Consider the following 13,327-nt stretch of genomic DNA (forward strand, 5'->3'; position numbering starts at 1 on the left):
TGGACACAGCTGCATTTTCCTTTTCCTCTTTAACAGAGTCACACAGGGATTCACCTGGAGAACACAGTGGGCTAGGAAGAAGTAAAGCCTCAGCTGGAAACCAATTGCTTTCCAGTTTATGAGCTTTCCAGCTCTTTCCAAGATCAACACGGTAAAACAATACAGCTGCATACCTGCAGACAATATAATGGCAGAGCAAATTGCTCTCACAGAATAAAAGCTGTGTTGCTGTACCAGAAGATGCTTTCAAAACTCCGTGGGAGAGCTGTGTGGATCGCTTTGACACAGACAGGAAAAGCATTTCTTTGTGCAGAAGGTGGAATGACAGCTTTTAAACTATGAAAGCAGCTACAAGTTATATGTATAAGTTTCCTGAGACGTAACAGGCTTTCAAATCAAGTAACAAGCCTTAAACTGGGGAACATAATCAGACATAGTTGAGACAGGAGCTGAACCTAATGCAGGATTCCTCTCCCTAGTGCATACTAAGTTATGTTTCACATCCACATAGCCTGAAGCTTCAGGATTTCTCAGGAGGAAATGTATGTACAGGTGAAGTTCTGGAAGAACACTAACTTATTTCAATAATTTTCTTTGAAAATATTAACTATTTCCTGACCAAATTTTGTCAAAAGATGCATACTCAGATGTGTATAAATGCTCACAGCATCATGTACAAATCAGAGTGTACTCCTTTGGCTACATCAGACAGGTTCCTGAAAATAGTAAGTTTCTGTTCCTGGCTCTTTCTTGCCATTGTGTGTCACCTTGCAGAGGGCACTGGACATTTTGATCTCCTCAGAGGTTAAATGTTTGGAGATACTGTGGCTAATTCAGGGGCACTCTGATCTCCCCTGTCACAGAACAGTGGTGCTGTAATCTCAGTAACAGCAGCCACATCTCTTAATTAAAAGACCATGTTGAGCCATATGGCACTGCTGCACATCAAACTGCTGCTGTGTGTAGCTCTGGGTGCTCTGTACCTTTGTGTGTGCTGCTTCAGCTTTTCAACCCCCAGATTCTGAAGTACAGCAAAGCTGATGACTACACTGAATCTTTGTTAAAGACCAGAAGAAAAGATCCCTGAGGAATGCCAACTTCACATGAAAAATGAAACATCCATTGTGTTAATTTACCTCAGTTTAACTGCACATCGGGAAGGTATCATTTGGGCTTTTTCCTCAGCTAAAGGGGGCCATGTGCAGTGCACCCAACCAGCCAGGAATTAGGGAGAGCTACTCTGGAACTTCTCACTGACAGTGGAGGTTGCAAACAGGTCTCATTAGCATGCAGTCTACTAAATGAAGTGTAAGTAAGGCTTTGCATTAAGAAAAGCAAGAGTCTGTGCCCCAGAATACTGATTGCAGTGAACAGCAATGCTACAGTGGAAGGCATTAGATGGGAGAATGGTTTTGAGCACAGAGTATAAAGAGGGTTTGGCTGTTTCAGGTCAAGCACTTGATTTTAAGAGATTCCTAATCAACTTATACCCTAAAAGCGGAGTAAGCATCTTTCTGCTTTGTACAATGGAGGCTTTGGGAATTGAATTTTCTCTTCAGGACAAGTGTGGTAAAAATCAGGGGTAATCTTGAGCTACCAGAAGTATATCATATACCTCAAGCTGAACTTGCCTCACAAAATCACTTCAAGATTTTGGTTTGGCTCTTTTGGGATTTGATGGGATGGGGGCAGCATCCAGGCAAACAATTGCCTGCCAAGCAGGCAGGAGGTTCAGATCTCAGCTTTTTTACCAGAAGCTCACAGCTTCAAGGGCTTAAGCTCAGCATCCTCACTGATCTCCAAGAGGGTATGACTGTGTTGCTCTCTGTCAATCCACAGCTATCTCATGAAAGCAATCCAGCAAAAAAAGCAGTCACCACCTCAAACCTGAGAACTGTAGTCAGTAAATACAACTGCATACAAATTGCTTCCCCCCATGCAGTGTGTCCTTGCATCTGTCAGAACTGATGCCTCTCCTCGGTTAATGCTGGAGCTCCCTGGTGCCACCAGCTCCCAAGGGAGCTGAAATGAAGGGGAGAGCAGTGGAGGGAAGCATGCTGCACACATTCCCACTCTGCTGAGCTCTCAGACTCTGCTAGAGCCTCCAGTCTGTTGCTTGTTTCAAGACCTGATAGACATTTTGGATAGCACAGTTCAGTGCTGAGTCTCAAAATACATATGTGAATGAGGTAATATATTTGGGGAAGTTGTGATAATGAATTACCTTCTGTATTGTACTTAGCCTTAAGGTTACTCAGGCAACCTAGATATCAATATGCACATAACCAACTGGGTACTGAACCAATTACTGTTTTTCACACAGCATTTGCATTCTGCACCTTGTTATGAAAGTGATCTGCTGGCACCATCAGTCAGTACTTGCCTCGCCTACATAACCCCATTACTAGAAATAGAGTCTTGCAATTATTACCTAAAAGCATAGGTATTTGAACTGCTTTCCCATTGTGAGGCTGGTTTTTAACTGGCATGTTTTTGGTTCTTACCGACACACTCCTGCAGCAGATGATTTTCAGGGCTTCCTTTGGATGCATTATATAGAGAAAGCTTTTATAGGAAATTTTTGTATTAAAAAAGGGGAGTCTGCAAGTCTTGCTCAGAATTTGTTCTTCATCATTTTTGTTAGCAATGATGCTGAAATTGAAAGGTATGGTCCTTGAAAAGGTTTTGCCCCACTCATTTACAAGGAAAAAGTTGACTATATTATACATGGTTCTTCACAGGCCTCCTACAATTGCCCTCTAAAGCTTTCTACATACCAGTTTCCCTCAGAGGCCACAAAAAAGGTCACAGTGGTTGATGTTTGATGATATCTAGCTGACTTTGTCCTGTAAGTGTCTTGGTCTGGGATCCAGGTAAAACAGGCTGCATTTTTTAGTTTCATAGAGTCATGGGATCATAGAATGGTTTGGGTTGGGAAGGACCTTAAACATCATCTAGTTCCAGCCCCTGCCATGGGCAGGGACACCTTCCACTAGATCAGGTTCCTCAGATCCTCATCCAACCTTGCCATGAACATCCAGGGATGGGGCAACCACAGCCTCACCACTCTCACAGTTGTGGCTATCACAGGTCTTTCCCATGAGAACTTCTTCTGTGTTTTATAAACAAAGATAAAGTTTGGATGTTATTAAAAACAGTGTCTCGAGATTTGGACAGTTCAGGCCTGGCCAATCAGGCCTGGGGGAAGGTTTCTGACTGGGTGACCTCTGAAAATCTGGGTGACCTCTGAAAAGTCTATATAAGCTGAAATTAAAATAATAAAGTCCTCTTTTTCTTGTCACACCGAGAACCCGGGTCCTTTTCTCTGCTAGCGGCTCAACAGCGACACACAGTAAATAATTTCTTCTGTATAAACCTCAATTTCCCCTCTTTTAGCTTGGAACCATTACTCCTTTTCCTACCACTACAGTTCTTGATGAAGAGTCCCTCTCCATTTTCTTTGTAGGTCCCCTTCAATTATTGGAAGGTTGCTACAAGGTCTCCACACAACCTTCTCCTCACCAGGCTGATCACCCTCATCTTTCTCAGCCTATCATATAGGTTTGTTTTTCTCTGATTGAGAAATTGCAATAAAAATTTAATAAAGGAAAGTGCCTGTATAGTCTGAGATGCAACATGCAGCTGCAGACACAGCAGCTTAGAAAGTGGCACCTTTGGCTGTCATCAGGGATGGGGTCTGTGTTTTTTTCAGCCCCACAAGAAGTGGCAGAATGGAACATCCCACTGCCAGAAGTGGTAAGGGCTGCCTACCCATGCCAGGGGTCCTGTGCTTCTCCATCTGTGCTCCAGGGGAAACACAAGGTGTATTAATGACACCTGAGCATACTAATGTCGCACATATGTTCATCTGGAGTACATTACTTGCTTTCTTTCCCCTCAGAATTCAATAAGAAGAGACAAGTTTATAAAAATCATCACTGAACCCTGCTTATACACATTTGAAAATCTCTCTGGGTGTCTTTTTTGAGAAAAATATGGTAAGATAGTGAAACCTTGTCCCAGCTCATTTTCAGGATGTGCTTGGTTTTATGCACATGAGCAGTCTTACTGACTTCAGTCAAAGTACCGAATTCTTTAAATGAAGATTGAGATGAATTTCATTATGGAATCTGACCCAGAAATCTGACTGTGAAATCTGACCAATGAAATTTTGACTGCTAATTATCAAACTGTTAACAAAAAAAAACCCAAAACCCCAATACCACCCATTTCAAGAACAACATTGTTCTAGTACCAATATGTATGTTAAAAGGGATTTATAATGTTTCATGGTCATAGATTAGTAAATGCATAGATAGCTTCTTCACCCTCTACATCTCAGTGCAGAAACAAAGCTGTAACCTCGTATAAAGTGGTTTCTTTATTTGTTCAGTCTTTGCAACACAATGATTTGCAATGAGAACAGTCTGAAGAATGTTTGTAGGCCACCATTAGTGGCTGATAAGTGGCTTTGGAGGTCACAGGTTTTGTCAGTCCAATGACATCTTTGAGCAGACTGATTTTCAGTAGGCTGGTAACTTCTTACCACCTTCCAAAACTGGAGCTCCATCAGTAGGGATTTTAGGAAGTATCCAAAAGAATATTGTGAAGCATCAGAGCTTTCCCCACTATAACTAGAGCCACAAATTGAAACAGATTAGGGACAATTCTAGACAGGACAATTTACAGCTGTATTTATCTTCAGAGACTTTCTAGATGTTGCCATCTTAAAATTTTCCTGGTGCTAGCACCTTTAAGACAGTTTTTGTCTTAATTAAACCACTTGAATAAAGAAATTGTCATTTATAAATGTACCAGGAATGATCAAAATGCATAGCAATTTTTTCAGTCTTAAGTTTAATAGGAGTTGAGTACTCAGGGTTTTTCACAGCTGTTAAGTCACAAGGAAAGCAGTGAAACACAAAGGGGAGAATGAAAAATAGTAATGTGTTGTTGAAGTAGGTTAGCAGGTAGGATAGGGAGACCTTGACTGTTGGGAGAACTGTTTGGTACATGGTCTCACCACATACAGGTGGTTTCTGGCAGAAGAAAAGTGAATACCAACTGTGAGAACTTTACAATTCATTCTTTGTGTTGAGCAGCCAAGATGGTGCTAGAGGAGGACTCTACAGGTCTTAGTTGTCAGCAAAAGGTTGTCAGGAATACCCAAAAGAGACAGTGTTTGTACAATTGACTACAATTAATCATTACCAATGTTGTTTGCTGTATTTCCTTTCCATCAATCTTTTCCTAGCAATAACAGAGGGAATTATTGCCCCTTTAGTTTTGTACATTTCCTCTGGCAGACATTCATACTTGAGAAAGGGACACAAACCCATAAAAAATCTGGCTGGTTCAGTGCTGTGCATTTAGGGCTTGGGCTGTACCTTTCTGAAGCCAAGTTGCCTTGTGTGTTTAACTGCTCAGAACATGTAGTCCCATGCATAAGGATCAGAATTTGTAGCCAATTAATCTTCCTAGAGCTGGTCAAATTAGTAGTTGCTATCAGTTACCCAGGCAGGAAATTACCCAATATCTTGTATTTTATATCTCATACTCCACTAATATAATAGTATATTATATACCTAATATAATATGTATTTGAAAATAATTTATGCAAAGAAATATCTTTCTGTGCAATCTGATTTTGATTAATTGCCACTTGCTAATATTTTTTACACAGCACAGGCATCAAAATCACATCTTACTCTTTTTCCATCCTTATTAGACCCCTAAAAATATATCAAACTTCGTGGGTTTGATCTGAATTTTCAGGCTAACCAGCATAACTACAGAAATTTCAAATGTTCTACAAACATTTCCAGAAAAAATATTAGAAAATTAGAAACTCTAAAGTATTTTGAATATAGCAGTTAAAATCCTGAATTACCAATATTGTAGGAAGTTCTGAAAGGCTTAAAGGTTTGTTCTTATTTTGGAATGAAAATCAAAATATTTACAACTTCTAAATGAAGAGCAAATGCGAAATATCTCATCTCAGACTTGTTAATTATGAAAATGAATAATCAGCTCTTCTTTACTTGTGTTGTAACCTTGGCCATACTGAAAGGTAAAAGAACAGCCTGAGAAGCCCCCTATGTAATGTGAAGTGGCTAAGTGATCTGGAAATCTGAAACATGACTGCAGTTTTCCAGGCTTCCAGAATTCCTTCCACAAAGTCAGAAAATCAGAGCTCCTGAAAGCTTTGGCTGAGTAAGGACTGATTGGAGTGTCAATGATTTCAGCTGTGTTTTGTATCACACAGTTACACACACTCTATTCCATTTGAGCAAAACAATCCTAAGAAACAGAGATGACAGGATAAAGGTCAATAGTCAAAAATCTGAGGTCTTTAGTGAAATTTACTGCAATAGGGGAAGTTACTGATTATATCTTCGTGCTTCTCTTTCATTTATTTAATTTTTTTAACTAAGTAAAAGGTCCTGGTACAAAAACATTTCTTGACAATGTTGATTGGTGTGATTGGGCATAGCCCTGAGATAACTGGCTTTCTAACCACTCAGCAGCTCAGTGAACCTGAGCTATTGTTGCAAACATTTTACTTTCATGTGACATTTTTTTCTTTAAAGAAAACCTGTTGTATTGAAAAATACCTGATAAACTCTGATGAGTGATGTTGATCCACAAATAACTATAAAGATATCACTTCATATTGACATGCATAAATATTGACTGTCAGTGTAATGAAAAATTCTAGTTTTTATTGTGCATTTGTAATGATATTTGATTGATTTCTACAGGTTCCCCAGAATTTCTTCTGCACATTTCAAACTGTATTCTCTTTTTTCTGTGGAGAAACAATATATTTTCTCCAATAAAAGAGGATGCCCTTTGCAAAAGATCCATTTTCACTTCTTGAGGTAAGGTGAATGAGTGTACTGTTTAATTATTTAGGAAGTGAAAGCTAATGGACTTCCTATAATGTGGGTTCTTATAATTTCCTAGAGCATCCTTCTCCGTATACCTGTGTATGGTTCATCTTCTTCCTCGTAAATCAAGTCTCATGACCAATTGCAGGAACATCTGGGGAGCAGCATGCAACGTTGTAAAGGAATTTCTTTGTATCAGGATACCATTCACTTCATTTTAAAAAATAAATAAATGAAAGAGAAGCACAGAGACATAATCAGTAATTTATTCCTATTGCAGTAAATTTCACTAAAGAGCTCACTCGCATCTTTGACTCTTGACCTTTATCCTGTTGTCTCTGTTTCTTGGGATTGTTTTGCTTAAATGGAATAGAGTGTGTGTAACTGTGCAATACAAACCACAGCTGAAATCATTGACACTTCAATCAGTCCTTATTGTGCTGGAATCACAGTAGGATATCCCTTCCTTAGACTGGAGTGTCACAATAAAGCAGAGTTGATTTCAGCATAAGAAGGAATGGCAATCGTATGCAAATATATAAATGTCAGTGCAAACAAAGGGCAAACATACAAACAAATTTGCTCTCGGCAGAATTTGCTTTAATTTTCAAATTTAATAAAACAGGGTAGATGAAAAGAAACACAGAAAAGAAGCAAGATTAACTAATCACGTCACCCCCTGGCTGAAGTCTTCAAAGTCCTGCTGTTCAGAGCATTGAGATCAGTTACCTGAAAAGTGTGAATGCTGCGGCAGAGCTTATGTTGAGCTTTTTCAAAACATTTAGAAAACATATTTAATCCTAAATGTTCCTGATCCAAATGTTACACAATTGAGTGCAGATCTGTGATGTGAAAACAGTATGTTGGCTTCTATCCACAAAAGAAATTAACGTTCAAACAAATCACGGTGTTGTCTAAATGCATGTTACAAAAGTAAGTAACAGATGACATTAAAGCACTCCACGAATGCATGTGATCAAATAATTTCAGAGGAAGCCTGCAAGCATCTCAAAAAATGCTAAATTAGCAGCATAATAGAAAAATATACAATGAAAGCAGAAAAGAAAATGTGAATGTAGTAACAGTCCAAAAATGGCAAAATTCAAATACTATAAACAGGTGGAGATGGCTCAACAAAGAGCTCAGTGGATTATTCTCGGATTACTTTTAAATCCATGTTCAAATCCTCATTTTTACTGCAACTGAAATAAGCAACTGATGATGTGAAATTTGTCTGCAGTGGAAAGTAATCCATGTGCTAAAGACTTCAAAAGTCAGAAGAGGTTCTCCATGTTTCTGGGTGACTTGCAGCAGTCAGGATCTACATCCATGTACAGAGCCAGATTATCCATCTGTCCTTTGACATATAATCTAACCTCAGTACATAGGCAAACCTGGCCAGTTCTATTTACTTACAGCATATCTGTGGGGAGAAAAAACATGTCAGACCTGAAAAATATTTTCACATAATCTGTACAGTAGTACAGAGTCTGTGAGGATATTGAATTTCAGAGTTCAAGGAGTGATCCAAGGTGTGATATTTATGTGCAGCTCCTCAGGTCAAAATGGCCAAAGGGTCAGTGAAGCAAATGCATACACACATATATCCATGGATACATGGTCTCCAGACTTTCAGTTCAAGTGGATTAGGAGCTCCTCATCTCTGAAATGAGCTGCTGTGGGTAAGCAGTGATCACACATGGGAGGACCAGCCCATGTCATGGGATGCATCCCAGTCCAGCCCTGGGGCCATTCCCATCTGAACCACACTGCCATCCACGCTGCTCACAGGCAGATGTATCCTACAGCTTACAGCTCATTCCAAGTACTGATACATCTCTTCCAGCCAAATGTATTTCCATTTCACCACACCATTTCAGCAGGATGAGACTCACCCTCATCCAGGGAGATGCTACAATTTTCTGGGTGCATTATCTTGACCAACCCAAGTGACAGAGTTGCTGCAAGTGCTGTGGTGCATCAGCAATGAGCCCACAGGACAACTGGTGGGCTGTTTTTGGCTTGGTGGCTCCTGCTGTACATGCCTCGCACTTCTGGCCTGAGCAGAGCTTCCCTGAGCCAGACTCAGGCCACTCCTTCCTCCCTTCATAAGCATAACACTCCCTGAGCATTGTACAGGTCTCCAAATATATTTGCCTCAGGGGATTTCCTGACCCTGATGTTGTTTGCCTGTAACTCCCTGGAGATCTAATCTCCAGTGGCTTTTTTCATATGTGTCCTTGGAGCCATGTCAAATTTTGCATCCACAGACTCGTTTGCATCCTTAGCAGTGTGCCTGTGTGTTTTGACCTGCTGCTGTGACTGCTTCTTTTGATTTGTCTTCTCCTGACATTTTTCTGTGACCTAGCGTAGGTTAGAAGCTGTAACAGGAAAGGCATAATTAAACAGAAAGCTTACATGTACTGACAAGGAGTGGTGGAAGTACCAAACCCTTCATAACAGCTATACGAGGCCAAGAGGTACAAGATCATGTAACCTCAGCTGAATTTGGCTTAATATTTGATAGAGTCTATTCAAAGAAGTGTAATAAACTCAGAACATCTGCTTTTCATTGTCACTATTAATGTGGGTTTTATATGTGACTGGCTCATAAAAAAAAAGAAGATTCTGCTCTAAGGTGTTTGTTCAGCATTGAGCTGATGTTCTTGCCAGCTTTTTTACCCCCTGATACAAGAGCCTGACTTCTTTGCAATGTAATATCTGGAACTTAAGCAATATTTGTTTATAAGTGCTCACCCAACTGTCAGTATTTCCTAACATCTTAAAAGTTACTCAATTTTAGGGTTTTCTGGTTTTTGTAGAAATTAGGAAAGTGCGTGGTTCTTTTTCATCTTTTTGCTACTTTGAGTCAATCATTATGTAGTTATTATTTCTTTTAAATTTGCTTTCAAATGTACTTTGCTTCCTTTTTCTTTCTTTCAGGAAGAATTTTTTCACTGAAAGGGTTGTCAAGCATTGAAACAGACCACCTAGGGAGGTGATGGAGTCACCATCCATGGGAGTGCTGAAGAAATGACTGGAAAACAGCATACAGCACTAGGGTTTTGTTTGCAACATGGTGTTCAATCAAAGGCTGGACTCGATGATCTTGGAGGTCCTTTCAAACCTTAATGATTCTATGATTCTATTCTATGATCCCTTGTCTATTTCCTTGAACTCTTGTCCCAAATCATGTCAGGGGTCAATATTTTGTCTCCTCATCAGCAAGTTTATCTTCTGCATTCAGCCTGACTTCCCTTTATCATCTTTTATGTCAAACAACTGTGTAGATGCCTGATAAAACCAGGGGTCTTCTTGTTTGTAAAACAAAGCTGCTTCTTAAAACAACTATATGTAGCTGCCATTCACACCCCTCTCATTTTGCAGAGGCAAACTTGCTGTTGCCTTCTCTGAACGTTTCACACCTGCCTCCCCTGCTCTCTCCTTGCCCCATCAGTACCTCCCTTTTACCTCCCTGGTGGTCTTGGCATGATATCAGTTCATGTGCAAGCAAAAATAAGCAAGCTGTGTGACAAAAGAGCTCGTGGCTGTATGTCAATTTTATTTTGTTGTTTGTTTTCCTATTCTTTAAGAGAGAAAGGGAGTGAGAATTACCCCAGCTAGGAATGTGAGGTTAAGAAAGCACTTGCTTGTCAGAGGGACACAGCTATTCCTGTAAAAGTTTATGGCTTTGCCATTGCTCTAGAAGCACTCTGGCACCATAGCCTTCCCCTGTTCATGCCCCTTGTTCCACATCTGCACACTTTAAGCCTTTCAGCATGCATCATGTGTAAATTACCAATCCAGCAGCAGAGGTTCACAGAAGGGACAGTGTATCTTAGCAAAACTTCTCTCTTTATTTCCTCTAGTAAGAAACCTAGCTAACTAAAGTCTATCCAATATCCCTTTCAACATGGCATGTGTGGCTAGCACAGGTTTTTCTCATGGGAACTCTTCTTGTGTTTTGTAAATAAAGATAACGTTTGGGTGTTGTTGGAGCAGTGTCCCAGAGCTTGGGCAGTGCAGGCCTGGCCAATCAGGCCTGGGGGAAGGCTTCTGACTGACCAATCTGGGTGACTTTTGAGAACTCTATATATGTGATGAAATCAAAACAATAAAGGTCATTCCTTCTTGCCACTGAGAACTGGTGCTTTCATTACTCTGCTAGCTGCTCAACAGCGACAGGCATGCACACCACATAGAGAAAGCTAGGCCATTCCTTGGGTGAAAAGGATTTTATGGAAGACAGAGCTAGATGATTCTTACAAATCAGTAAGAGTAACAAGATGAAAAAAATGAAGTCCCATTTAAGTTATCTGTTGGGAGGAAAAGAAAGTCAACATTGACAATGTATTCATCTTAATGAGGACAAATATTTATACCAAACAAAATTAACATATCAGAAAATGCAAGAGAGGCATATAATTAACAAAAGGCAAGGGAATTGGCATAACACTGATAAATTCTTCATTAATAAAATAACTGTTTTAAAATGTCAAAATGAGTATATTTTATTCATAAATTGTGTAGAATTTAGCACGCTAATTAAAGACGTAGACTCCATAGCTATTTACATGGCAATTAAATCCACAATGCCAGTGACCCAGCCAAATTAATGTTGGCCCCAACTTAAAAGTAGACACAGTATAAATAAATAATTCACACCATCACTAGAGTCTTTGCTTAACCAAACAGTTCAATGTAGAAAATTATGGGAATTATGAATGACTTTGATGTGCATTAAAAAAACACAACAAAATAAAATGCAAAATAAAACACTCAAATGTTTTATTAGAGACTCAGATTCCAATCTAAGTTATATCAACAGTGATGGGAAGAACGCAAGCACAGCAGGTGATAAGAGTCCAGCTGTCTTTTTAAAGCAACTAACTCTGCTTTACAGATTCTTAGGCAGCAGAAGGTCTGTGCTTAGAGCCCCATACAAGAGCCCCCAGATCCCCAGGCACTGTCATTGGTTTTGACTGGGCCATTTATCACATAAGTGTTACCAGGCTTGTGCCTTACCCTAATTCTTGTTCCTAGCAAGAAAAGGAAAAAATCACAAGCAGCATGCTAAGAACAAAGAGAGAGGAACAGGCACATTTCAAATTACCACTTTGTGTAAGTTCACGTGGCAATATGTGGAGATCCCTCTCTCCAGGAATTCAAAATTTGACTGTAGGCAAGGAATAGCAACAGGCAGAGGAGCTGTATATAATTATCTTGACCACAGCTTCCTTGAAAGTAAAATCCTCCAAGGAGGTAACCACCCTGGCAATGTTCCTGGAGTATCAGCCCCTTGCTTTTAGAGCTGGGTGCAAAGTAGGGCAGTGCTTCATCCTTGGTCAGGTTGAGACAGATGGGAACAGTGTTAGCTGAAGTCTTGGCATGGCCTGTGCACCCAAAGGTAGAACTGCTGTATGCTGATGCTCTGTATCTGCCTGTGTTTACTAAGAAACTCAGGCAGAATCACTAGCAGATGAGACTGACTAACCAAAGGATGTGTATAAAAAGAAGCGCTCTGCCAAACACAGGTTCCAGTGCCAGGTCAGGATGAATTCAAGGTGATACAGGAAAGGAAGGGCCTGGAACAATCCTTGTGCTTTACTCTTCCCATTACAACATCCTGTTGCCTGAAGTAAACCATATCCCACAGGAAACATGCTACAAAAGAGGGAAGAAAAGAACCATAAAACTGAATTTAAAAATCAACTTTAATATATGTTGTGGTCTGCTTGCACAGAGGTGACTAACTCTTGTGACTATTAGGGGTAAACATACTGTCAGTGTAAAGCCTGCAATCCATTCTTAGAACATCTCCCGCCTCAAAACAGGTCTCAAAATTAAATTTAAGCATCATGCAGATTATCTGTACAAAAGTGAATCTCACAACCATATCTGTGCAGAACCTGATTTAAAAATTAGACTGGACTAGAAAATATTGATGAAGAGTTTATAATCTTCACAGGTCAAAAAGGCTGCAGAGGACCATGAAGCAGGTAGAGTTTGCTTTGAGCATCAGGGTTTTTTCCCTAGCTACGTCCCATGTGAGACACACAGTGCTCTTATGCACACCACACAGAACAGACCACCAACAGCTTATGGCTCGGGGTTACTGATATGTAGCTTTTTTAATTTTTTGCAATTACTTACAGGACTTAATAATGCAAAATCCTTCTTAAGTAATGATTCACCTAAAACACTGGATATAATCCTAGGTCCTTCTATTCCAGAAAGATATTGATAGGTTGGAAGACGTTCAGAGAAAAGTAACAGATGTGTTTAAGGCACTGGAGGGACTGATTTATGGAAGGAAATTGCCAGAAATAAAAATGAACATTATATTCAAGCTTTGACCAACCCAGAATGAAATGGGAGGTTGATGTGACAACAATGTATGGGTTTTTTGAAAGGTGCAAGTTTCATTTATGGAAAGG

General features: G+C 39.9%; 1 long non-coding RNA gene across 1 annotated transcript; it reads left to right on the forward strand.

The window, feature by feature from the left end:
• The first annotated feature begins 6,761 nt into the window (after nt 1–6,761).
• Nucleotides 6,762–10,428, forward strand: LOC146445361 (uncharacterized). Its single transcript, XR_014851735.1, has 2 exons — nt 6,762–6,881; nt 9,834–10,428. It is a non-coding gene; the product is annotated as an uncharacterized LOC146445361 (long non-coding RNA).
• Nucleotides 10,429–13,327: the final 2,899 nt, after the last annotated feature.

This window comes from Lichenostomus cassidix, chromosome 1, assembly GCF_008360975.1.
Source record: "Lichenostomus cassidix isolate B80296 chromosome 1, HeHo_3.0, whole genome shotgun sequence".
NCBI lineage: Eukaryota > Metazoa > Chordata > Aves > Passeriformes > Meliphagidae > Lichenostomus > Lichenostomus cassidix.